The 27,799-nt window shown below is 36.2% G+C and overlaps 1 long non-coding RNA gene across 2 annotated transcripts in view; it reads right to left on the reverse strand.

Annotated features, from left to right (window-relative positions):
- Positions 1-20,280, reverse strand: part of LOC146395471 (uncharacterized) — a 57,541-nt gene extending 37,261 nt beyond the window's left edge. For both annotated transcript variants that reach the window (XR_014831076.1, XR_014831077.1), the window contains exon 1: positions 20,158-20,280. This is a non-coding gene — a long non-coding RNA (uncharacterized LOC146395471). The remainder of the gene's footprint in view (positions 1-20,157) is intronic.
- Positions 20,281-27,799: the final 7,519 nt, after the last annotated feature.

The raw sequence follows: 27,799 nt of genomic DNA on the forward strand, positions 1-27,799 counted from the left end.
TGACTTTGATGTACCTAAATATAATTCATGTCACTAAATATAATCAATAAGAATTAGGTCTTCAAATTGCTTGAAATCTTCAGACCATTTGCAATTGCTTAACATTATCAAACCTTCATATTTTTATGTCTCTTGTGCTAACTTTACTATGCTGGTCTCCACTCTATTTTTTTGTCAACAATAATCTTTCACAGTTTTACCTTTCTGCTTCTCCTCTTCCAGCTGGCATCAAAATATTGAAATTATATAGGAATAAATTTCCAAGCCCTCAGCTCTTCTCTAGTACTTTCTTTTCCTTGAAAAATTCCATACTCTTTCATGACATTAATTACAGTGAATATGGTAAAGTCTTCACATCTCTATTGCAATTGGATCTATTTTCCAAGCTCTATAGTAATGCATCTTCCAATTTGATATTGCCACCATTGAATAATTTGTAAAAGATATCAATTTCTGGTTAATTAAAATTGAAATAATATCTAATCCATCCTGTTGATATAGTAATAGGTTTAAATTATGTACTTCAAGCATGTGTTAATACTATCTGATATGATGAGAAATTGGTAATAGAAATTCAATAGAGGAAGACAATTGAGAGATAATAGGCTAAGCAAATAGAGTTGAGAACATACAAAACATAGGTAAAAAAACATAAGCAATGTGTTTTCTGTGGAGTGAGATCAAATTCAAGCTCTGCCTCTAGCTTTCTCTCTGGTTTTTGAATGTGTTACACTACTGATTTCTAATAGTTTATGAACAGTGTAATCTCAACAATAGTAACCTGAAGATATAGATTTAAGATACCACCATTGCTAAATCTGGATAAGCGACCTATACTATTTCTATCACATTCTGATATGCTTCTCAGACTTCCAGAATCCCTCCCTACTGTCACATGAGTATTCTTTTTTTTTTTTTTTTTTTTTTTGGTCTTTTGTCTTTTTGTTGTTGTTGTTGTTGTTGTTGTTGCTATTTCTTGGGCCGCTCCCGCGGCATATGGAGGTTCCCAGGCTAGGGGTTGAATCGGAGCTGTAGCCACCGGCCTACGCCAGAGCCACAGCAACGCGGGATCCGAGCCGCGTCTGCAACCTACACCACAGCTCACGGCAACGCCGGATCGTTAACCCACTGAGCAAGGGCAGGGACCGAACCCGCAACCTCATGGTTCCTAGTCGGATTCGTTAACCACTGCGCCACGACGGGAACTCCCACATGAGTATTCTTGAACTAGAGTCTCAAATATAGCTGTGGAAAACAGGAGAAGACTGACTTGAAAACTCCTCCCTTTGGATTGTAATGTTCTTACTGCCTAACTTTGCAGAAACTGAGAAGCTCACTATGTTATGGGTCAATCAATTTGTGCTCAGCCTGGAGAATGATGAGATAAGAAAGTCACTCACTATCCCAGAGCAGCTAGAATTTGTGACAGTTTTATTTCTAAGGAAGCTTTTCCATATGATTTAGTTGTATCCTTTTGGATTGTGTTACTCTAGTCATCTCTAAATTATATCAGAAATCACTTGTACCATTAATTCTCACATATTCAAAAGTCACTTAAAAAAAAAAGCAGTAACTACGTTGGGTTTCCATTAGATATTAGAGCGTCATATCTTCTTTTTTGTGAAAAAAAAAAAAACATTGGAATTTGTACAGTGTATGGTGAATTCTTGAGATTTTTCAATAGGTGATTAATGTGGTCCCAGAGTGGTTGAAAATTCACCAGTCTAAGTTGGTAATGAAATCAAAGATCAATTATAATACATTTAACAAAATAGTACAAAAATTAATAAGTAAAATATATAGTTTTGAGCATACGAGTCAATATGATATGGTGGTTAAGGTGATAATTTAGGAGTGAAACTATGACATTTTGTTGAGTCTTTGAACAAAATTAAGGATGTTTAAATCAGAACTGAAACTGCGATTTCATTTTGGAAATATAAGAATATGATTGTGACTGTAACAATAAGATATAAATTAAGAAGAGGAAGCGTATTCAAGTTCTTTAATTGGGATAACAATAATGCCACCAAAACATCTTTTATTTCACAGTAATGCAAGTAAAATAATGGAAGTTAGAAACACATTGTTTTGGAGATGCCTGAGAGTTTAAAAATGAAGGTAGAATACAATTTGCTTCCAATTTTTCCAAACATCAAAGGCTTTCTGTAAGGGAGAAGACTGGCAATTGGTTCTCAGCAATGTGTTAGGGAAGTAATTAATTCATACGACCTTTGGACCACATAGTATTACCACCTACAACAAAAGCAACAGGAGGCCTCCTGTTAAGGAAGATCTGTGTTGTTTTCTTTTGCCTCTTGTTTCTATCTCAAGGTATAAAATTTTATTTGAATCTGACAAGTTGTTGTCCTTGCACTCCTGTATGAATTCTCCACAGGAAAATAAAACAAATGGTACCATAATATTAAACCACGATTGCTCTTTTTTCTTCTATTTTCCTTCAAAAGTGTGAATTCTATATTCACACTATATGTACATTACAGGTATCAATTAATTTTTCATAAGGAGTCACAAAAAAAGCCTCATAGAGTTATAAATTTATAATTGAATATTCATAATGATAGTAGAGTTTGTCTAATCCAAGTAAGTAAGAAGAAATAAAGTTGGGGAATTAAGATAAAGAAAAAAAAGCATATCATCAAAAATAAGAAGCAGGAATTAAAAATTATCTTAAGCAGCAGTATATTTCATTGGTGCCTAAGTAAACTCTTTATGATTAGAATCGCTGAATTTGTCAATTAAGAACATCATATGGTTGGGGGAAATAAAATGGTTGTTGCTACTTCAAAAGATTTTTAAATCTGTATATTATCTTGAATTCTGGGCAAAAGAGACTAATTGAATATCATGAAATCATTAATTAACGAAATAGCCTGGGACAGAAAACGTTTATATAAAATTTGACCACACATGATACTGAAATTTTCTGTTTTCTGTCAAAACATGGTTAAGAAGTGATATTGTAGCTGAAATTCGGCCTCTGTCCACCAGTGCTAAATAGAAACTTGGAGACAGAGTATTGGGTGAAGGAGAAAAAATGGTTTTAGTGCTTTGCCAGGAAAAAAGTCTACAGCAGGCTAATGCCCTAAAGACTGTGCACTCCATTGGGAGAGTTTAGGAAGTGGTTTATAGTTTGGGAGTAAAAAATAGGGCCACAGATAAGGATCAGGTAGATGCAAGCTTTCATTTTTCTCCAGAGTTGGTGTTCAGTGGCCCCAGGACTGGTTCTGATGGTCCTCTTCTCTGGTTTTAATTTGTTGGGGATTTTACTTCTACAGAAGAACTCAAAGATTGTTAAGTATAATTCCCGAGAAGGAAACAGGATCCTGCCCCAGTGTTGCACTATATATATATTTGTCTTTTTAGGGCCACATCCATGGTATACGGAAGTTCCCAGGCTAGGGGTCAAATAGGAGCTGTAAGACACCAACCTATCCCACAGCCACAGCAATGCCAGATCTGAGCCACATCTGCCACCTCCACCACAGCTCATGGCAACATCGGATCCTTAACCCAGTGAGCGAGGCCTGGGATCGAACCTGCATCCTCATGGGTACTAGTCAGATTCGTTTCCACTGAGCCATGACAGGAACTCCTGCACTATTTTGTTTGTTTGTTTGTTGTTTTTATTTATTTATTTTGTTGTTGTTTCCCCAATACAATTTTTTTTCCCTACTGTACAGCATGGTGACCTAGTTACACATACATGTGCACATTCTATTTTTACACATTATCATGCTCCATCATAAGTGACTAGACATAGTTCCCAGTGCTACACAGCATGATCTCACTGCTTATCCATTCCAAAGGCAATAGTCTGCATCTATTAACCCCAAGCTCCCCAACCACCCCACAGCCTCCCCTTTCCCCTTCCCCTTGGCAACTGCAAGTCTATTCTCCAAGTCCATGATTTTCTTTTCTGTGGAAAGGTTCATTTATGCCATATATTAGATTCCAGATATAAATGATATCCTATGGTATTACTCTTTCTCTTTCTGACTTACTTCACTCAGTATGAAAGTTTCTAGTTCCATCCATGTTGCTGCAAATGGCATTATTTTGTTCTTTTTTATGGCTGAGTAGTATTACATTGGGTGTATATATCACATCTTCCTAATCCAGTTGTCTGTTGATGGACATGTGGGTTGTTTCCATGTCTTGGCTATTGTGAATAGAGCTGCAATGAACATGCAGGTGCATGTGTCTTTTTTAAGGAAAGTTTTTGTCCAGATATATACACAAGAGTGGGATTTCTGGGTCATATGGTAGTTCTAGTATAGACTTATAAGGTGCCTCCATACTGATCTCCATAGTGGTTGTACCAGCTTGCATTCCCACCAACAGTGTAGGAGGGTTCCCTTTTCTCCACACGCCCTCTAGAATTTGTTATTTGTGGACTTACTAATTATGGCCATTCTGACTGTTATGAGGTAGTGTCTTTAAGACATTTTTGAGTTTATTTTTGTGCATGGTGTGAGGGTGTGTTCCAGTTTTGTTGATTTGCATGCAGCTGTCCAGGTTTCCCAGCAATTCTTGTTGAAAAGACTGTATTTTTCCCATTTTATGTTCTTACCTCCCTTGTCAAAGATTAATTGACCATAGGTGTCTGGGTTTAATTCTGGGTTCTCTATTCTGTTCCATTGGTCTGTCTATCTGTTTTGGTACCAGTACCACACTGTCTTGATAACTACAGCTTTGTAATATTGCCTGAAGTCTGGGAGAGTTATGCTTCCTGCTTGGTTTTTGTTCCTCAGGATTGCTTTGGCAGTTCTTGATCTTTTGTGGTTCCATATAAATTTTTGGATTGTTTGTTCTAGTTCTGTGAAAAACATCATGGGTAATTTGATAGGGATTGCATTGAATCTGTAGATTGCTTTGGGTAGTATGATGCCACCATCACCCTAATTCCAAAACCAGACAAAGACACCACCAAAAAAGAAAACTGTAGGTGAATATCTTTGATGAATATAGATGCAAAAATTCTCAACAAAATTTTAGCCATCCGAATCCAACAACATATAAAAAAGATCATACACCACGACCAGGTGGAATTCATCCCAGGTGCACAAGGATGGTTCAACATATGCAAATCATTCAACATCATACACCACATTAACAAAAGAAAAGTCAAAAACCACATGATCATCTCAATAGATGCAGAAAAAGCATTTGACAAAATACAACACCCATTCATGATCAAAACTCTTACCAAAGTGGGTATAGAGGGAATATACCTTAACATAATCAAAGCCATTTATGACAAACCCACAGCAAATATACTACACAATGGAGAAAAACTGAAAGCCTTCCCACTAAAATCTGGAACAAGACAAGGATGTCCACTCTCACCACGGTTATTCAACATATTACTGGAAGACCTAGCCATAGCAATCAGACAAACAAAAGAAATAAAAGGCATCCAAATAGGAAGAGAAGAGGCAAAACTGTCACTATGCAGATGACATGATACTATATATAGAAAACCCTAAGGACTCAACCCAAAATCTTCTTGAACTGATTAACAAATTTAGCAAAGTAGCAGGATATAAGATTAACATTCAGAAATCAGTCGCATTTCTGTATACTAACAAAAAATATTAGAAAAGGAACACAAAAATACAATACCTTTTAAAATTGCACCCCCCAAAATCAAATACCAGGGAATACACAAGACCAAGGAGCTAAAGGACTTATGTGCTAAGAACTATAAAACATTAATCAAGGAAATTAAAAAAGAAGTAAAGAATTGGAAAGATATTCCATGCTCCTGGATTGGAAAAATTAATATTGTAAAAATGGCCAAACTGCACCATTGTTTCCTAACTGTTCCTCCCTTGTCTCTGCATCCTCTCCCTTCCCTGATTAGCAACTGTTTGAACCTGCCCTTATGAACTCAGAGAAGGTCAGGGAGGCTGAAGCTTATACCCTAAAAATAAGAAATGGGGGCTTATACCAGGACCCCCACAGGGTCCTGCTCAGTTTCAATACTGAGATGGTGTTCTTCCAGGAAGCTTATGAAGACTGGAATTCTTTCTACTCCCAGTCACTACACCCAGAGTTTCCAAAGCCCACGTATGAGAAGTGTACAACCACTGGAAAGCCAATTATCTTTATTATGATGATGGTTTGCACCAAAATGTCAATGTTAATTTAGGCTAAAGCTTGTCATCACTTTTCTTTTTCTGGATTGACTGCCAGACTAGTCCCAAAATGAAACCATCAGGCTTCCTTGGTAACTTTTTAAAAGACTAATATGTTAGTATATTATTTAACTTCTGATGATAAGCCATAACAATGAACTAAGAAGTACTTTTTGATCCAGTTCCTATACATTGAGCCTGAGTGTTCTTCAGGTAGAGTCTCCAGTCCTTGTGTCAGTTAGCTCTATGAGTTGAAACAGCACATGCAAAGAATGGGGAAAGGAACTTGTCTGGATCTGCTCCCTGTTGGAAACATCTTCAATTCCCATACCCATCTGGCTGTGTGGAACACAAGGAATTTGAAGAACCTTATAAAGAACCTAGTAAAGAACCTAGTAAAAAACCTAGTAAAGAACTTAGTAAAGAACCTAGTAAAAGCTTATCAAATCCTACTTTAATACCTAAAAAGGATCATGAAGGGTGCCTGGTAAAAATACTCTTATTTCCCAAGTGCATTGTTTCCTTTCATTTTTCAAGTTACTTCAAAGTTTCCTAAATTCCTTTAACTAAGGAAGAATTGACTATGCTCAAGGCGAAAGCAAATTCTGCCTCTTGATAAATAAAACCTATGCTCACACTATACCTGTACGTATTAAATCAATCCAATTTCTTATTTAAAAAAGCGATAATTTCATTAAACTTTATTTTGATGCCACTTTTTTCTCCAATTGTTGCACAATTTTTATCTTCTATTTAGAATTTAAATTCTTGAAGAAAATTTTTATGTATACTCAACTTTTCCTTATGCCTTACACTTTGAACCCATTCCAAATAGAGTTTTACTCTCTCAGTATTCCCTCAGCAAGCATGCTAACACTCTACTTGTTGCAAAACACATTAGTCATTTCTCAGTCCATTTTTGATTTTTTTCTTTATATATAAATATATAGAATCCTATATTTCAAAATGGTATACCTTCAACACATTCCTTCTATGTCATTGGTTCTTCCTTTACAGTTTTCTCCTGATCAATTGTTTCTTAAGGTTGGAATGTCCCAAACTCAATCATTTGAAAACATCTTTTCTATCTGTGACTAGTGACTTTTTCATCTCATCCAGTTTACAGACTTTGTGTACCATGTGCTCACAGTAAAATTGCAAATATGTATTATAGAATTCCAGTCAGAACTCTGTAAACTCTCAGATGATATATCTAATTGGCCTCTTTATGTCTCCTTTTAGCTATTTAGACATCTTAAAATTATTTCCCCCAATTGTTTTTTTTTTTTTTTTTTTTTTGCTTTTTTATTTTAGGGCTGCATCCATGGCACATAGAAGTTCCAAGGCTAGGGGTCTAATTAGAGGCACAGCTGCCAGCCTATGCCACAGCCCCAGCAACATCAGATCCGAGACGTTTCTGTGACCTACACTACAGCCCACTGCACTGCCAGATCCTTAACCCACTGAGCGTGGCCAGGGATCGAACCTGCAACCTCATGGTTCCTAGTTGGATTTGTTACCATTGCCCTACGATGGGAACTCCCCCCTCCCAAATTTTGTATTATACAGAAAAACCTGTCCTTCCTGCAGTCTTTATGATCATGAAAGCAGCAACTTGACCTTCCCATTTACATAGATTATAGAAACTTGGAATCACCAAGGATCCCCACACCGCTATATTTTACAACCAGTGTGTTAGCAAAGCCTCTTGTCTCTACTTTCAAAATATCCAAAACCCAACTAGTTCTTACACACTCACTGACTGACAATCCAGTATAGTCCATCATCATTATGCTACTGGATGGTTACAATAGACAGTCTCCCTGCTTTTACACGTGTTGCCTTTGTGTTTTGCTAACCCAACAGCTAGAAGACTATTGTTGAAATAGAGGTCAGAACTAAAAAGCCTCCAATCTATTCTTATCTCATTCATAGTAAAAATAAAATCCTTAAATATTCTCCAATACATGATACTCTACTTAGTATTTAGTCTCTGTGCTCTGTGGAGATGTGCTTTCCTTGAGGGCCGTATTTCTGCTCTTTCCTTGGTCTGAGAGACCCCTTCCCCAATATATACATTGCTCATTTATGCCCTTCTCTTAGGTTTTTACTCAAATGCCACATTCCCAAAAAGACATATCTTCTACTTTCTATTTACCCACTGCCCTTACTACAATATGCCATACCAGATTTTACTAATTATTTTTTTAAAATCTTTTACTACAGCGAAACACCAACTTCATGAAGGAAGGTGTTTTTAAATGCTTTGTTCTATAGCATATAGGATACTTCTAGCATCTAAGAGATCTTTAGTCTATTTTACTAAATGAATAAGTGAATGCATTTCTGGCATTTCATGTTTCCCCTTCTCTCAAGCTAGGAAATAAATGATATAGTTTGTGAACAAGTGCAAAGACTTAGAAGCAGGAGAGAAGATGGTATAATTTCTAGTTGCCAGGCAAGAAAAGACCAGTCCCAGATCGAAGATAAGCAGAGAGAGTATATATTCTCTCTTGTTCCAATTTTTGTACTATTTAGAAGTTGGATGGATTGGATGAGTCCCACCCATGTGGGGGAGGACAACCTGATTTATTCAGTTCACCAACTTGTATGTTAATCTAATCCAGAAATACCCTCCCAGGCACAGTCAGAATAATGTTTATCCAAGTGCCTTGGCACCCCACACTTCAGTCAGGTTAATGCATAAAACTAACCATCACATATATTAAAGTAAAATGTTATAGCAGTGTTGTGATAATTTATAATTAAACAGCTCATTGAAACCCTTTATCATTTCCCTAATTCTTTAAAGGAAATTGTGATATTCTTCAAAGCAGGAGAAAGGCATTTTGCAAAGTTTTATTCATGTTTTATTTTCTACTTTGTGAAAGTGTATGTACTATATGAATCACATTTTATAGAATTTCAACAACAGAAAAAAAATTACACACAAAATAATTTCCCCTGTTGTACTCATCATTAAAAAAAAATGAAATGGTAATTGTGCTTTCTTAATACAAGAAGTCTTAAAAAGTAAGAATACTGACATATTAAAAGTACCTGAAAATGAGTAGCTTATTGCTCACAATATGTTTCTAATGTTGTAGCATTGCACATCAAAACTATAAGAATGTGCATTTAGGAGTTCCCGTCGTGGCGCAGTGGTTAACGAATCCGACTAGGAACCATGAGGTTGCGGGTTCGATCCCTGCCCTTGCTCAGTGGGTTAACGATCCGGCGTTGCCGTGAGCTGTGGTGTAGATCGCAGATGCGGCTTGGATCCCGCGTTGCTGTGGCTCTGGCGTAGGCCGGTGGCTACAGCTCCGATTCAACCCCTAGCCTGGGAACCTCCATATGCCGCGGGAGCGGCCCAAGAAATAGCAACAATAACAACAACAACAACAACAACAACAACAACAAAAAAAACCAAAAGACAAAAAAAAAAAAAAAAAAAAAGAATGTGCATTTATTTAAACATTGATTTAATCATTTCCCAATACTTTACTTTAAAAATGAATATAAGTTGAGAGATTGAAAAATAATTTTCATGCCAAATTAAAAGTAAAATAAAGGATGGAATAAATTTCCCCATGTAGAGCTTTATTGGAATAAACAGTATTTTTCCAGAATTATTTCCATTGGATAATTTGAATTATCACAAATGTTAGCATAATAATTATATTAATGAGTAGGAAATGTGTCTTACCTTTATAATACTTATTGATCTGAGGGTTTTAGTAACTACTTATTTTGAAGTATATTTTTCAAATCAAAATATGGAAACTGATAATCAGCAAAACAATGTCAGCTAGTTTTATGATTATAGAAATAGCATACCTTAGCTTATTCCCTGAGGGAAAAAGAAATGGAGTCTTGAGTGACATTTAATTGTCTATGACACAATTCACATTCAAACCATCTAGCAGTCCTCTTGAATTCATCTTCAAAATACATACCAAATATGTCTTTTTCTCCATTTCTAATGTTAGAGCCTAATTCATGGCAAAATCTTAGATCTCCACTGCCATAATATTTCTTTAACTCTCTTGGTAACACAGTTTCCATGCAACACTGAGCCTTTAATGAAAAGCAATCTACCCCAGTAACTGGTGGCTTAAAAAATAATGTTTTTTAATTGCTCATAAGTCTACAGAAGAGCTTCTGATGATCTTAGTGCTTGGAAGAGTATTTCTGGGCTTGGCTGAGAAGTTCTGGGCTTGGCTTAGGCACACTCACATGTCTGGCAGTGACTGGTTGTTGGCTGATGTAGTCTAACCTCAGCTTAGACTACTGGCCCTGTTTTCTTCATCTTTTCATGCAGCAGTCTAGCCTGGGCATCTTTTCATGATGATCCAAGTGAGAGAACAGAAGCATTTGATACTTTATGATCCTATGGCTCAGATCTGGAACACTGAACTTGTATCACATTCTCTTGGCCAAAAGTGGCAAATACAAGACAGAAATAAGAGATGGAAAAATAGAGATGATGAGAGTTCTGCAAAGACATGCTGCAAAAGATTGGGGATATAATACAGGGGTTGGCAGAGTATAGTTGAGAGTTATGGACAATTAGAATTACACTTCAGTCAATTTACCAAAAACTCTAAAATCTATTTTCAAAAGAGTATCCTGGAGTTCCCATCGTAGCTCAGTGGTAATGAATCTGACTAGTTTCCATGAGGAGGCAGTTTCGATCCCTGGCCTCACTCAGTGGGTTAAGGATCTGGTGTTGCTGAGAGCTGTGGTAAAGGTCTCAGACATGGCTCATATCTGACATTGCTGTGACTGTGGTGTAGACCAGCAGCTACAGCTCTGATTAGACCCCTAGCCTGGGAACCTCCATATGCCACAGGGGCAGCCCTAAAAAGACAAAAGTCTAAAAAAAAAACCCCAAAACAGTGTCTATATTTATATTTCTATAAGTCAATGCACTGCCCCAAGCCTTTAATAACTTATTATTATATTTATGATATATTCCAAACTCCTAATCAAGACTTACAATGCCCATTAGGATATAGTTTCTGCCTTCTCTGGTCTCATGTACTACTTACAGAGAGAGTTTTCCTATGAGTTCATCTGTACTTTCCTGGCCCATCAATAGAAAGCCCAACATAAAATAAATGCTCATTAAATATTGCTAAATAAATGAACAGATTAAAAATCAATATGCAAATATTTTATATAAGGAGTCATCAACACGTTAGTTGAGAAAAGAAGTATAGCTTTAGGCACAACCCTAGATATCTCATTTTCCTTTTTGGCTTTCCTGCTATCCTTGATAGACATTAGGGGAAAAGCATAATAGAGTTGAATTTAATCTCATTCTACTTTATTGAATTCTGCCCTCATGTTGCTAAGATCCGTACATATCTGAATATCCTTACACAAACACCTACACAATCGGAAAATTTTATGCTGCAGCAAAAGCAATCTCTTCCTATGCCCAAACATTTGAACATGTTGCATATTCCAAACCTCCTTTGATATCTATCAACATTATAGTACACCATGCAATACAAAATTTTAGACTCTGGCCAAAAATCAAAGAAAAAATACTACAAAGAACATTGTTGGTTTGAATGACAAAATTGCATGATAAAAAGTAAACTAGGTAACATTAATGTTCTTGTTAATTTATTACTCAAATAAAATATAAATAAAGTACATTCTTTTTGGCCCCACAAATGTAATAGCAATGGCATCCTATAATATATGACTTTGAAGCAAAATCAGCAATTATATTTAATTTTTCTTTACTTTCCCTGAGGAGTAGAGGGTAGCTGTAGAGCACTTTTGCTTTGAAGTTTTATTTGCTATTTACCATCAGACACTTCTTTGGACCTAGATCTAGCCTCTGGCTTCTTTTTTGCTTTCCTGGCCATTTGCTTCAATATCATCATTCTCCATCACTGCCTAGCCTCTCTCTTCATCTTGTCCAGGTGTGTTTTTGTCAGAGAATTTCTTAGCTTCCATCATACTAACATTGGTTTTTTTCATCATAAGTTTTCTACTGCTTATACACTATATCCCAAATATACCTTAACAGGAGGAAAAGTTGGAAAACAGCTAGGAAACAGGAAGCCATGTATTGCTGGCCAAGTTTTTTTTTTTTCCCCCTTATAGGTGATTAGAGCTAACAGCATGACATAAATGTCCTCTCTATAAGACAATTGGCTAGAAACATTTTTTTTTAATCCTCAGCTGAAGGAACTGGAGCAGAAAAGATGAAGTGGTTAGTTTTCATGCCAAATCAAGATGATCTATAGCTGAGGCAATAATAGAATTGCTGGTATGTAACATATGTGCCCAAGGCATCTGACCCATAAGAAAAGTTTCAGCTTGGTGTATGACTCTTATAATAGAGCTAGACATAAGCTTTGTTGAAATTGTACAACTGACCTGTTTAGAAAAGGAAGTGCCCATATAAATCAGCCATTCTAATCTGTGTCTAAGAGGCATAGATTCAATATATTTATCCTAGATACTCAACCATTGAACATTGACAAAATAGAGCTTAGATCAAAGAAAAAACTAACTATTTGAGGAGTAATGTAATACTCTTTCAATGTTTCAATATTTTAGTATATAGAATGTATAATTAATATTAGCATGTAAACATAGATTGTTTCCTCTGTAATCTTGCAGCTTTAGTAAGAAATATGTTTTTAAGCAAATAGGTAAAATTACCAGCATATATTTTAATTGGATTTCCTTATTCTTATATCTGTGATGCCTTGACATTTGATATAGTTGATATATGTTTATAATATTAAATAAAATTCAAAATTTCAATACTGTAAATTACATAATTAAAGGCTTTAGTTTTCCAAATGCTATCTACTTCTAATTGTTGAGATCCACAACTGCAATTATAAAAGCATTGAAAAACTAACTAGTCTTTGGAAAAAAGGGGACATATGTTCTGCAATTTTAACTATAATTTCAAAGACACAGTGTAATATTTAATCCTTAAGCAAATAGCTATTGAGAATGCACTATATTCAGGATTCTATTTGGTTCTATGACACTGTGGAATTTTCCAAACATTATTAAAAGGTAATCAACATGGAGAGATGTTTTATAAGATATACTTAATGACAATTATACTTTAACAAAAACTAACTCTTTACAGCTATTTGAACATGAGCTAACAAGGGGTGCCAATGGATAAGAAAAAATGTAGACCATAATAGTGAGTGTTCTGAATCTATAGTTACAAAGAAGGTATTATCTTTAGTGAGAGTGGGGGAATTTTGGATGATGTATTCATATCCTGTTGTATTATTGGCTGGAATGTGACTGTTGTACTCAATTGGGAGTCACAGTAGATACCCATTTTAGTCATAAAGTTGATCTGAGACATAACTAGTGCTCATCAATACTTGTGTGCCTCTCCTTTAGGAAGCACAGGAGGCTATTCTTCCCAGACCTCTTGCCCTTGGGTAGAGTCTAATTCTTTCTAAAGAGCTTCAAGCAGGAATTATAATATGACTTCTTGACTTTTAGGCTAAGATATATTTTTCTTTCCCTTTACATACTAATGCTAATGTTATAAGCCACATCTTGACATGATTGTGCCATACAATGCAAATGGGCTGGATCTACGAGTTTCTAAGGAGTCAGCAGACTGCAGCAGACTTTGGCAGATGAACAAATAATTTTTTTGCTTTTTAGGGCCACACCCACAGCATATGAAAGATTCCAGGCTAGGGGTCAAGTCAGAGCTACATCTGCAGGCCTATACCACAGCCACAGCAATGTGGGATCCGAGTCATGTCTGCGACCTACACCACAGCTCAGGGCAATGCTGGATCCCCAACCCTCTAAGCAAAGCCAGGGACTGAACCCGCATCCTCATGGATACTAGTCAGATTTGTTTCTGCTGCACCACAGTGGGAACTCCCTGAACAAATAATCTTGTGTTGTATTAAATCACTGGGGTTTTGAATTTTATGGTAACTCTAGTTTAAAGTAACTCATCTTGAATAATATAGAGATTTAAATCTAGTAGATAGCATTTAGGAAGAGAAACAAGATAAGAACTAGAGAAAGTATTTGATTATTGGATAGTAAGATCTTGGTCCTATGGAAACACACAAAATCAAAAGGCAGATAAGTCTAAAGCTAAAAAAAAAGTCAAAACTTGATGTATGGACAAGAGAAACAGATGTTTGGTTTTTCAGAAATCAGATAGGAAAATAAAAAGTATTACCTGGCAAAACAATGTTTCTTATGCCATAAGCACCCTGTAGATTTGGTAAAAACATGTCTAAATGTGCTGTTTCTCTTCATAGGTCTGCTCAATACTTTTTAAAAGTTCTTAAAATAAAAGTCTCTACATTCTTTGGAAGCATTCACTTTAGATATATACTATACACTCAATATATATCTTTACTTATATGTTTGAAAATATATGCATTCTATAGTTCCTTATCTTAAAATATCAATAGTTCCCATATTAGAGATTCATTTAATGTTTAACAAATTATTAAACATATTACTGGTTGGATGCTTCTGGTGGCAAACTCTTAGACATGATTTAGTGGGCATGCTCTTCTCAGTAGTCTTAGCATCAACATCAAAATCTTCACAGGGAAGGGGGAGAAGTAAAAATGGGTCAAGGGAGTAGTTCAGATGCCATGCGGACATCTGAACTATATGTGCCATACATACAGATATGGCAACAATTTCAGCTGACCACATGAGGGAACTTTGAATTGAGAATGGCCTTTTAAAGTTTCTTGTAGTTGAAATGTCCAGGTCTTTATGCTCCACAACAATCCATCATTGCATGTGACCATACTAGGGAAGGGAAAATGGCAGATGGGGTCCACATGATTTTCACTATTCACCACAACAGAAACCGACCAAAACACATTTTAAATGCTTGTCAATATTTTATAGTATAACAGCAAAATTTATATTTCCCATATTAATATATTAATTTCATTAGAGAGCATACATTAAAATTAGACAAAAATGCTATGAGTCAAATAGTTGTATTTTGAAAAAAAAATATCTATTAGTGGTTCCAAAACCTATAATTCTCACTCTGAAGGAGAAGTCTTTAGTGGAGAAGGTATGGGTTATAACTAGCTTCTTTGCTCTTTGAAATTTCACACTCTCCTGAATTCAGCAGTGGCTTTTATAGCCCCTTTTGTGTTACAGCCAGGAATAAAAGAGAAAAGGTAAAAAACATATACATAGCTTATTCACTTCAAATCTGGCTTCAAGAAATCTAAGGCTAATTCTGTTACCTCTGAAGGTTTTTGGTGCTCATGGTCGATTCATATCTTTGGGATCAATCACTGACAGTGCTCAAGAAAGAACATGTGTCATGAAGGTAGCTGTTCCTATGATCAATGTATATTTATCCCATTTCCAGAAGTTTATCTCCCAGAGACTTTATCTAAACAGTAATCTTGCACCTTCAGGCAAGCCATTGTGACTTGGAACCTTTAAAATTTACTCAATCCAATGGATTTCCAAAGATTCACTTGGTTATTTGGAAAATGTAGTCGCCCTTGTGCTGAAAAACATGAAAGGAAAGATCCTAATCTAGTTCTCACTTTCTCTAGCTCATCTATGTCAGCTCCATCAGTCACTATCCTTTGGAAATTGCTGGTTGTAAGTTTTCAGAAATTATGACCACCAGAGCCAGTAGAGGAGGTAGCAGTGTGGTCAAGTGGTCACCTGTCGCAGTGATCACCTGGTCATGTGTCAGTGGTCAAGAGACACCCTCTTCACTATGCTTATAGCTGTGGGAGGAAAACTCCGCCCTCCTCATTGGGCCATAAGAACAGAAGGATCTTGACAACTCTATTAAAGCAAATATAACATCACAATGAGATGACATTATATCAATTAGAATCTTCTAGAAACAAAGGTACCCCATATAGTCACATTTTTGCTTGGATTCCTCACAGCAAAGTGGCTTCAGGAAGGCAGCTCCTTACATCAGTGCTTAGTACTTTGAGTGAACATGTTCCAGCAAACTAGGGAAAAGCTGCATTATGTTTTATGATGCAGATCTGAAAGCCACACAGTGTCACCATCACCATAGTCAGTTAGTCAAAGTAGTACCTATTGATGAAAGAATGGCCAAGACACATTGCAAAAAAAGCATGTGGGACCAGAGATATTGCTACACCAATTCCTGGAAAATATAATGTCTTCCAAAATGAGATCCATACTTTCTGAGTCTCTAAGAATTCCCCACAAACTACTTACATTTGTAAAGGAAAAAAATAGTGCCTGTAAACCATCAAAACAAAAACAAATTTCTACCATTGAGAAGTGATTAGAGTACCAGCAATTTCTTTTTACCTAGATTCAGTTCACCTAGATCATCCATTCTAATTATGCAAATATAGAATATGGAGAGACATTACCCCAAGATCATAATGTTGTTAAAGGATTAAATCTTCTGTATATATATATCTGGTATGTAAAGCTTGTCCTTGCAGAAGATATGCACCAATTTTAAAAGTCTATCTTAAAATGTTCAAGCTGCCTCCCTGTGAATTTCTGTTCTCTCTTTCTCTAGTATCACACTATTTTCACTTTATGGTGCATATATATATATCAGACATAAAGCAATATATTACAGCTGCTTCCCTGAATTTACAATGTTATCTCTTCATTTGAGACAAGCATCCAGTCATTTTCTTCCCTCTTGTCACAAGTACATATTGTTACCATAGTTCTTTAGATAATTGTCTTTCCTTTTTATTACCCTGTTTTTGGCTGACTTCCACATCACAGACATTATAAGATAATATGAATGACTCCTAAGTAAAAGATAGTCTTGAGGCTGCTGACCAGAAAAATCTCCATCTCCACAGGAGTTAGAGATTCAGCAATGCCTTTAAGAGCTCTCTCAAGAAAGTGAAAAGTGGCAAACTGTGCCTGGTTATTTGGTAGATTTTCAAGTCCTAAGTTATATTTGTCATTATGTCAGGGGTTTGAAAGGGATCCTGATCTATCTTTGTATGATAAGCAAAAGATTAATTCCCTCACAGGGCTATAGAATTTTAAGAGCTTGGTTTTTAGTCAATATGGCATCAGAATAAGTTAAAAATATTCTTTGTAATTTTGCCTTTATACTAAATAGTGTTACTGTGACCTTCTAAGTGTAAGCATCTAGTTTACAGTTTACAAATATAGGTCAGAGCAGAGTACAAACATCTTAAATAACATTTAAAAGTTGAAGATAGTACATTAAGTAAAATAAAATTATATATGAATAAAATGCAAGATTTGTTCTGAATTTAGGGACTGGTAGTAAAAAGATGTGAAGAAATAAGAAATATGATGCCTTTTTTCATTATATATGAGGAAAATAAATAGATAACCTTCTGGAGTTCCTGCCATGGCACAGTGGGTTAAGAATCTGACTGCAGGGCTTGGAGGAAGATGGTGAAGTTGTTGGACATGAGGCTTACCTACTCCCACAAATGCAGTGAGGATGCACCTTCATGTGGGTCTATTTGCACAGAAAATTTGCAAAGAAACTGACAAAAGACCTCAGGAATATAGTAGAGCAAGATAAACTTCACAAAACCAGATGGGACAAAAGAAAGAAGAAAAAGTGAGAAGCAAAAAGAAGTGAGACTGGAACTGCACCCCCAGGAGGGAATTAGAAAGAGGAAAAGCTTCTGTACCCTGGGAAGTTTCCCCTACCAAAAGGAGATCAACCCAGATGGAGGAGGAACTCTAGACAACTGATGTGAAGCAGTTAAAACAGAAACAATCATCCCCAAATGGTCAGTGCTTTGGGCAACCATATGTGGGTGCAAGCAGGTGTTGGGAACTAAAACTCTGGCCTTAGAGATGAGACTCAAAGAGAAATCCAGGGCTGGCTATTTTGGTGGTGGGGGGGGGGACAAACAAACAAACAAAAAAACCAGGGTTGGCCACATGGAAACAGCTTAGAGGTACGAGAGTATAGGGTGACCACTTTGGGGGGTAGAAGCGGAGACAACCCAGTTGGACTTAGAGGCTAGGCACCACTCTTTGGGGGTGCTGGAGGGAAGGGATGGAATCCACTACTGCAGCTTTATTGCCTGCATGTGCTCTCAGGACACAGGACACTGTCTGCTTCAGCTCTGGGAGCCATTTGGCAACAGTGGCTTCCTAGCAATGGCTGGGTAGCGGCCCCACTCCTAGGACTACAGAGAACTTGGAGCAGGTAGAGTAACTGCCTGGGGGAATAACACAAGCTCCTGGCTCCTGCCAGTGGCCCTTGTGCTAGCAGCACCTGTCCTGCACCAGAAGAGACACAGGCACCTATACCCAGTGGAAACTGCAAAATGACAAACCAGGAAAAGCACAAACTCTGTGGCTCTGCCAAAGGGCTCTGCAGGGGCTCATGCTAGCCCCACTGACACTATGCCAAAATAGCCAAGAGAGGGACATTAGTGTGTGCTCCCTGCCAGACTGCGGGCTGCCCAACTAGAGAAAAGCACAAGATACAGAGCTCCTGCCAATGACCCTGCAATTACCCACACCAGTGGCACTCTGTCTACACCAAGGAAGCCTTGGAGGGCCCATTAGTCTACATTCTGATCCACAGTGGCTACAGAGAGCACTCCTCACAGCAGCCAAGGGAGGGGAGGGACCAACAGAGTGCATGTCCTCCAGCTACAAAGAGAGCCTTTTAGCAACAGTTAGAGAGCAGTCCCTGCTGACTTTGAAAGCTGCAGGAAATACTCCTGAAAGATACCTGGGAGCAGGAGAGGTCACAGGAGCCACTGTTGCTCCTGCATGCTACAAAAGCAATCCTGTGAACAGTGAATCACTGCTACCTTCCTTACGGAACCTATCCCTAGCAGCTACCCAGCTCCAGGAGTGGTAGTGTGATACCCTGCTCCCATCACGTGCTCTGGGTACTTGTGAACCACTACCACCCATAAGAACTCTAGGCCTGGGCACCTGCTGCTGTGTCTAATAGGTTCTGTCAAGGGGATGATAAGCAGTAAAGTCAGACATTATTCAACAACAAAGAAACAGCTTTCAGAGAAAGGAACAAGAGAAAAATACACAAAACCCCTAAATGATGAGGAGATAGGCAGTCTACCTGAAAATGAATTCAGAGTGGTGATAGTAAAGATAATCCAAGATCTTGGAAAAAGAATGGAGACACAGATTGAGAACTTAAATTAAATGTTTAACAAAGAGTGAGAGGATTTAAAAAGCAAGATGAATAGCACAATATCTGAAATGAAAAATATTCTAGGATGAATCAATGGCAGGATAATGGAGGCAGAATCATGGATAAGTGAGGTGGGAGACAGAGTGTTGGAAATCACTGCCACAGGAAAGAATAAAGAAAAAAGAATGAAAAGAACTGAGGAGAGTCTAAGAGACCACTGGCACGACATTAAACGGAGCAACATTTACATCATAGGGGTTCCAGAAGGAGAAGAGAGAGAGAGAGAAAGGACCAGAGAAAATATTTGAAGAGATTATAGCTGAAAAATTTTCCTAATATGGGAAAGGAAACACTCACTCAAGTTGAGGGAGCACAGAGAATCCTATGCAAAATAAATCCAAAGAAAAAAACAGCACGATACATGTTAATCAAACTGACAAAAATTAAATATAAAGAAAAAAATATTAGAAGCCACAAGGGAAAAGCAATAAATCACATATAAGGGAACTCTCATAAGGATAATAGTTGATTTTTCAGCAGAAACTCTACAAGCCAGAAGAGAGTGGTAAGATATTTTTGAGGTGATGAAGAGGACCACAATGCTATGAGATTAGAAATCAACTACAAGGTAAAAACAGCAAAAAATAAAAACTCCTGGAAGATAAACAACATACTACTAAACATTGATCATTGAAAAAAATCAAAGAGGAAATTAAAAGATACTTAGAGACAAATAACAATGAAGATACAATCTAAAACATATGGGAAACAGCAAAAGCAGTTCTGAGAGGGAAGTTTATATCAATACAATCTTATCTCAGGAAAGAAAAAACTCAAACTAACCTTGGGAGTTCCCACTGTGGTACAGCAAAAACAAAACTGGCTATTATCCATGAAGATGCACGTTTGATCCCTAGCCTTGTTCACTGAGTCAGGGATCCAGCATTGCCATAAGGTCTGGTGTAGACTGCAAACACAGCTCAGATCCTGCACTGCTGTGGCTGTGGCATATGGCAGCAGCTGTAGCTCTAGCTCTGATTTGACCCCTAGCGTGGGAACTTCCATGTGCCATGGATGCACCCATTAAAAAAAGGGGGGGGGAACTAACCTTACACCTTAAACATCTAGAGAACAAAGAACAGACAAAGAGCAGAAATTAATAACATAGAGACAAACAACAGAGAAGATCAATGAAACCAAAAGTTGGTTCTTTGAAAAGATAAAAATTGATAAACCTTTAGCTAGACTTATCAAGACAAGAAGGGAGAAGGTTCAAATCAATAAAATTAGAAATGAAAAAGAAGTTTCAACTGACACCACAGAAATACAAAGGAACATGAGATTACTATGAGCAACTGTATGCCAATAAAATGGACAACCTAGAAGAAGTGGACAGATTCTTACAAAGTACAACCTACAAAGACTGAACCAGGAAGAAGTATAAAAAGTGAATAGACCAATCACATGCACTGAAACTGAAAATGTGATTTTAAAACTTTCAAAAAACAAAAGTCCAGGACCTGATGGCTTCATAGCTAAATTCTATGAACGTTCAGAGAATTAAACACCTCTTCTTCTGTAACTCTTCCAAAAATTTGCAGGGGAAGCAATACTCTCAAGCTCATTCTATGAAGCTGCCATCACCCTGATACCAAAACCAGACAAAGATACTACAAAAAAAATTAAATTAAATTAAGGCCAATATAACTAATGAATGTAGATGCAGAAATCCTCAACAGAATATTAGCAAGCTGCATCCAAATATATATTAAAATGATCATACACCATGATCAAGTATGATTTATCCCAAGGATGCAAGGATTCTTCAATATCTGCAAATCTATCATTGTGATACTCCACAGCAACAAACTGAAAAATAAAAACCATATGATCATTTCAATATATGCAGAAAAAGCTTTTGACAAAATTCAACACCCATTCATGATAAAAACTCTCCAGACAGTGGGCATAGAGGGAAACTACTTCAATGTAATAAAAGCCATTTATGACAAATCCACAGCTAACATCATTCTCAATGGTGAAAAACTAAAAGTATTTCTACTAAGATAAGGAAGAAGACAAGGATATCCACTTTCACCAATGTTATTCAACATAGTTTTGGAAGTCCTAGCCACGTCAATCAGAGAAGAAAAGGAAATAGAAGGAATACATATTGGAAAAGAAGGTATAAAACTATCACTGTTTGTAAATGACTATACCTAGAAAATCCTAAAGTCACTACCCGAAAACTGTTAAGAGTTCATCAATTAATTTGCTAAAGTTGAGGGATACAAAATGAATACACAGAAATTGATTGCATTTCTATATACCAACATTGAAAGATCAGAAAAAGGAATTAGGGAAACCATCCCATTTACCATTTCATTAAAAAAGAAAAAAAAAAAACTATAAATAGCCTACCTAAAGAGACAACAGACCTGTACTCTGAAAAGCTGTAAGATGGGCTGAAAGAAATCAAAAACAACATAAATAGAAGGAAAGATATACCATGCTCGTAGACTGGAAGATCAACATAGTCAAGATGACAATACTACCTAAGACAATCTACAGATTCAATGCAGTCCCTATCAAATTACCAATGACATTTTTAACAAAACTAGAACACAATATCACAATATTTTAAAATTTGTATGGAAACACAAAAGACCTCAAATAGCCAAAGTGATATTGAAAAGAAAAACAAAACTGGAGAATCAGACTCCCCGACTTCAGACTATGCTACAAAGCTACAATCATCGAGTGTGGTACTGACAAAAAAAAAAAAAAAGCAGAAGTATGGATAAATGGAACAGGATAGAAAGCCCAGAAATAAACTCATGTATCTATGGTTAATTAATCTATGACAAAGTGGACAAGAATCTACAGTGGAGGAAAGATAGTCTCTTCAAAAGGTGATGTTAGGAAAGTTGGAAGGTGCATGTAAAAGAATGAAATTAGAACATTCTCTAACACCACACACAAAAATAAACTCAAAATGAATCAAAGACCTAAATGTAAGACCAGATACTATAAAACTCCTAGAGGAAAACATAGGGTGAATCCTCTTTGACCTAAATCACAGCAACATCTAGTTTGATCTACTTCTTAGAATAATGACAATAAAGACAAAAATAAACCAATGGGAACTAATTAAACTCAAAACCTTTTGCACAGCAAAGGAAACCATTAAAAAAAAATGGAAAGATAACCCACAGAATGGGAGAAAATCTTTGCATTGATGCAACCAACAAAGGCTTAATGTCCAAAATATACAAATAACTTATACAACTCAGCAAAAACAACAACAAACCCAATCAAAAAACATGGGCAGAAGACCTAAATAGACATTTCTCCGAAGAAAAACACATTTATCATGCAGATGACCAGCAGGCACATGAAAAATTGCTCAACATCACTAATTATTAGAGAAATGCAAATCAAAACTACAATGAGGTACCACCTCAAACCAGTTAGTGTGGCCATCATTAACAAGCCAACAAACAACAAATTATGGAGAGGATGTGGAGAAAGGGATCCCTTCTTCACTGTTGGTGGGAATATAAATTGGTACAACCACTTTGGAAAACAGTATGGAGATACCTCAGAAAACTAAATATAGAACTGCCATATGATCCAACAATCCCACTTCTAGGCATATATACACACAAAACTTTCATTGAAAAAGGTATATGTACCTCTGTGTTCACTGCAGTACTATTTACAACATCAAGACATGAAAACAACCCAAATGTCCATTGACAGATGAATGGACTAAGATATATACAGTACACACATACACACGTGTATATATAATGGAATACTATTCAGCCATATAAAGGACAAAATAATGCCATTTGCAGCAACATGAATGGAACTTAGTGTCATACCAAGTGAAGTAAGTCAGACAGACAAAGACAAACACCGTATGAATTCACTTATATGTGGATTTCTAAAATATGGCACAAATGATCTATCTACAAAGTAGAAACAGGTCATGGACATGGAGGGCAGACTGAGAGGGGAATGGACAGGGAGTCTAGGGTAGGTAGATATAGACTGTTACATTTAGAACACATGGATGATGGGGTCCCTCTGTACAGCACAGGGAACTGTGTCTGGTCTCTTGGGTTAGAACTGGATTGAAAAAGAAAAAAAAAAGATTGTGTGTATGGGTGGCTGGGTCACTTTGCTATACAGCAGAAATTGAAGGAACATTATAAATCACCTATTTAAAAAATCCGACTGCAGCAGCTCAGGTAACTACAGAGGCTCGGGTTCAGTCCATGGCCTAGGAACTTCCATATGCTGAAGGCATAGCCATAATAAGGAAAAAGAAATATTCTATCCTGTTCAGGATTTTTGACAATGTATTCCTTTGAATGACATTATTGTAGAAAGTTTTGGTGATAGGTGAAACATATTCTCTAAGAATAAAAAGAAATAGGTACAATAACATTTACATCTTTAATCGGAACAATCAACATGAATCCATATCTTTTACAAGACATTTTCCCCAACTATCTTCTTTTATACGTGGCTGATGAATACCAGAGTTCTGTTGCTTCCTGCCCGCCTCTATTCACTCCCAATATTTTTTTCGTTATGCCCCTTACTACTATCCTATAAGGGGACACCTTGATTGTCACTGATCTCTCATGTCCCTAAGGATACAAGGAAAATGTTAGGGGGATCTGGTAACACTGTTGATGTTAGATACTGTGGGTGCTGTAAAAGATGAGAGGTGTAGAATAAAAGAGATAGTTTAAGTGACTCGCATTATCTAATATTTGAAGATATAAGTTTTTACAGTGATATAAACAGTAAATTTTTTTTGTCTTTTTTGTCCTTTTTAGGGCCACATTCGTGGCATATGGAATTTCCCAGGCTAGGGGTCTAATCAGAGCTGTAGCTGCTGGCCTAAGCCACAGCCACAGCAATGCCAGATCCGAGCCACGTCTGCAACCTACATCATAGCTCATGTCAATACCGGATCCTTGACCCACTGAGCAAGGCCAGGAATTGAACTGGCAACCTCATGGTTTCTAGTCGGTATCATTTCTGCTGTACCATGATGGGAATTCTAGCGGTAATGTTAATAATTGCAACTGTTGAGTCTGTAAAAGACTAGGATTCCTGATGATGTTCAAATGAGAAAAGTCAATGTAAAATAAATAAAAAGAAAAATGAATTACTGAAGAAACAAAACTAAAATAAGATGTATTTATAACTTTTCAAAATTTGAATGGGAGGGTCAAATTAGATATTTGTTTTATCTTTTTAACAGAATATTGGTTTGCAAAACATGAACAGATATATCATATATGTAACAGAGTCAGCTTCTTGGGCCTGTGACTTTTGCAGTTTCACAGAACCCAGTATTTATCAAGACCCTGTGCTTGGTTTAAGGCTTGGATGTTGACAGCTAGAAATTCTTAAAAATCTGGACTTCCTGTCATGGCTCAGTGGAAACAAATCTGACTAGCATCCATGAGGACACATATTCAATCTCTGGCTTCACTCAGTGGATTAAGGATCCAGCATTGCTATGAGCTGTGGTGTAGCCCATTGGCTACACTTCAATTCAATCCCTGACCTGGGAACCTCCATATGCTTTGGGTGTGGCCCTAAAAAGACCAAAAAAAAAAAAATTCTAATTAATCTTTTTTTTTTTTTTAATGGCCACAGCCACAACCTATAGAAGTTCCCAGGCCAGGTGTTGAATCTGAGCCACAGCTGTGAAGTTTGCCACAGCTACAGCAACACTGGATCCTTTAATCCACTGTACCAGGCTAGGGATCAAACACATTCCTCTGTAGCCACCTGAGACCCTGCAGTCAAATTCTTAACCCACTGCACCACAGTGGGAACTCCAATAATTTTATCTTGGAAATTGGGTTTTGTAAGCAAAGTCTGACAAGACCATGGAGCATGGAAATGCATACAATATGCATATTTGGGTTCCCTGATGCCCGTTTTTGCAGACCCAAAGAGCACAGGATTCTGGGGAATCCGCAATGCATGGTAGTCCAGTGAGATTCAAGGCAAATGCAAGGTATGCATACCTTGTGTTTATTTTGTCTTTCTGAACTATAGTGTATTAGGGAGCAGTGAGGATTCTTTTCTCATTTCATCAATAGCTATGACCAAATAAGCCAGGTCACCGGTAGCCCTAGGAGGCTGCACTTCTCAGGTCTACTTTTTTTGCATTGACCAACCTCTAACAATGAATATCATGACATAATAGTAAAGGGAACAATAGAACAACCCATAGTTTCTTTTCATTTCAGTCCATTCATACCCATTTGTAATCAGGGTAGAGAGTTTTGGTAGTATGTATTATATCGAAAGGTGAAATATCATTAGTTGAGTTGTATTTGTGCAGAATTTCCATTTTTTTCTGAGAATGAAATGCATATGCATGTATGAGCCACAAAATATGAAGTGTTGCAATTTTGATGATTCCATCTATCTGCATTTAAAACTGTCATTGGACAATATAAGTCCAAATTATAATGACCATGCTAATAATTTAAATTTTTTCTTTATGTTGAATGACAGTAAGTAGCAAAGAAAAAAACACCATGATGCATATATTGAGAGAAATACAAAAGAGAATAGCATTATAATTTAGTACCTTGAAAGGGAATCTTTTTCTACTTTTTTGAACGAGAGGTCCAACGTTATCATTTTTCACAGGATGCCACAAATTACATAACTGGCACTGAATATAGTTAATACAAAAGTTAAAATATATTGTGATGAAGTGTTGTTCATTCAAGCAATAGAGGATTTAATATTCAATAATTAATTGTGGTAATTCATAATATAAAAAGACTTTTTAAAAAAGACTATTATCTTAATACATGCAGAAAAATTATGTGAAAAAATGAAACTTAATTATTGGTATATTAGAAACAGAAGGAAACTTTCTCAACATGATAAAGGACATTTACAAAAAAAAAAAAATCCTCTAAAGCTAAGATTATATTTAACACTAAAGACTGAATGATTTCTTTTGAGCTCAGGAACAAAACAAAGATAACTACTCTCATTGCTTTTTTTCAGCATTGTTGTGGAGATCCTAGGCATTGCATAAGATCACATTTCACATTTTTTAATAGTTAATAAATTAATCTTCTCTCCCATGGCATTGTTAAACTTCTTATTTCTAATAGAATTTTTGTGAACTCTTTAGCATTTGTCAGGGAGTAACTTTCTATACACATAAGTCAATTTCTCATACTTTCTATTTTATTATCAACAATTTATGATAAGTCATGTATTATTACATGCTTTTAAGCTTTGAGGTTTTAAAATATATTTGATATTTGGCAAGATTTGTCATACTTCACTGTGTTCCTTTTCACCTGGTTTTCTTTGATATATTTTATTTATTTTTTTCTAAGGAATTTATGATCAAGATATCAGTCCTATATCAGATCATTTTAATTTTCTTAAAAATAGTAACTGATTTATTTGATTTAGACAATTTGATTCATTGGAATTTTTCAAGTAAATGAAAATAATTCAAAACAAGAACTTAACTCTGTTGGATATTCTTGGGAGAATCTGAAATGTAGCATTAAAAAAAGACTATGAAATTTTCATTATTATAAATAGATTTATATTTTTAATATTCATTATTCTAAGGTAAAAAAAAAAAAAACAGTGTTAAAGTAGTGACATTTTACTTTGTTTCTAGGTATATATTTATATACCCCCCAAAAATCAGCATTTGGAAGAAATGGAAGGTCTCTTCTTATAAATATAAATTATTCAGCAACAAACAAAATACACCTTTGGTGTAATTGTCAGATATTTACATACTGTCCTAAATTTTGAATATCATTTCTGAGCTAGAAATCTTAAGGACAAAAGAATACCTGTGAATAATGAGAAACAAACCTGCACACATGAATTATAGTTTAAACCTTGCCATGTTAATAAAAGGTGACAGGAGCATATTATGCTGCTAGATGAAGTTTCAGCCTTTATTATATGATTTGATTTCATTGAGATCCATGGAGATAAACTGAAATATTTAGTGACAGTGTATTTTTTTTAAACCATCTCCTCCTCAGAAACAGATCAAAGAATGTAGACATATAGTTTATTATACTTGGCACCCTAATAAAAATTCTGAATACTTGCATAATTGAATCAGTTCTCAGTTCCTTATCTATCAAAATTAGCATTTCATATACCTAGGTAAACAAAACTTCCAACAAAGAAATAAATATCCTTTTAGTTATAAAGGATAATGAGCATGACATTGAAAAGTAAGTAAGACAAATACTTAAATGTATACTGTCTCTACCACAAATGTAGTTAATATTCTGTCAGTATGTCCATTTTACTGTACTTACAAATCAGCTATAAAAGATCACTGAAGCAGAAGCACACATTGTAGTCATATTGTTTCCCCACAATTACCTCACCATCTTTTATGTTATTTTAACTACTTATAATTAAGTATATATTTAAT

This window comes from Sus scrofa, chromosome 16, assembly GCF_054392235.1.
Source record: "Sus scrofa isolate SSC_HxYL_T2T_F1_AM1 chromosome 16, Sscrofa_HxYL_maternal_Yorkshire_Landrace_v2.0, whole genome shotgun sequence".
NCBI classification, from domain to species: domain Eukaryota; kingdom Metazoa; phylum Chordata; class Mammalia; order Artiodactyla; family Suidae; genus Sus; species Sus scrofa.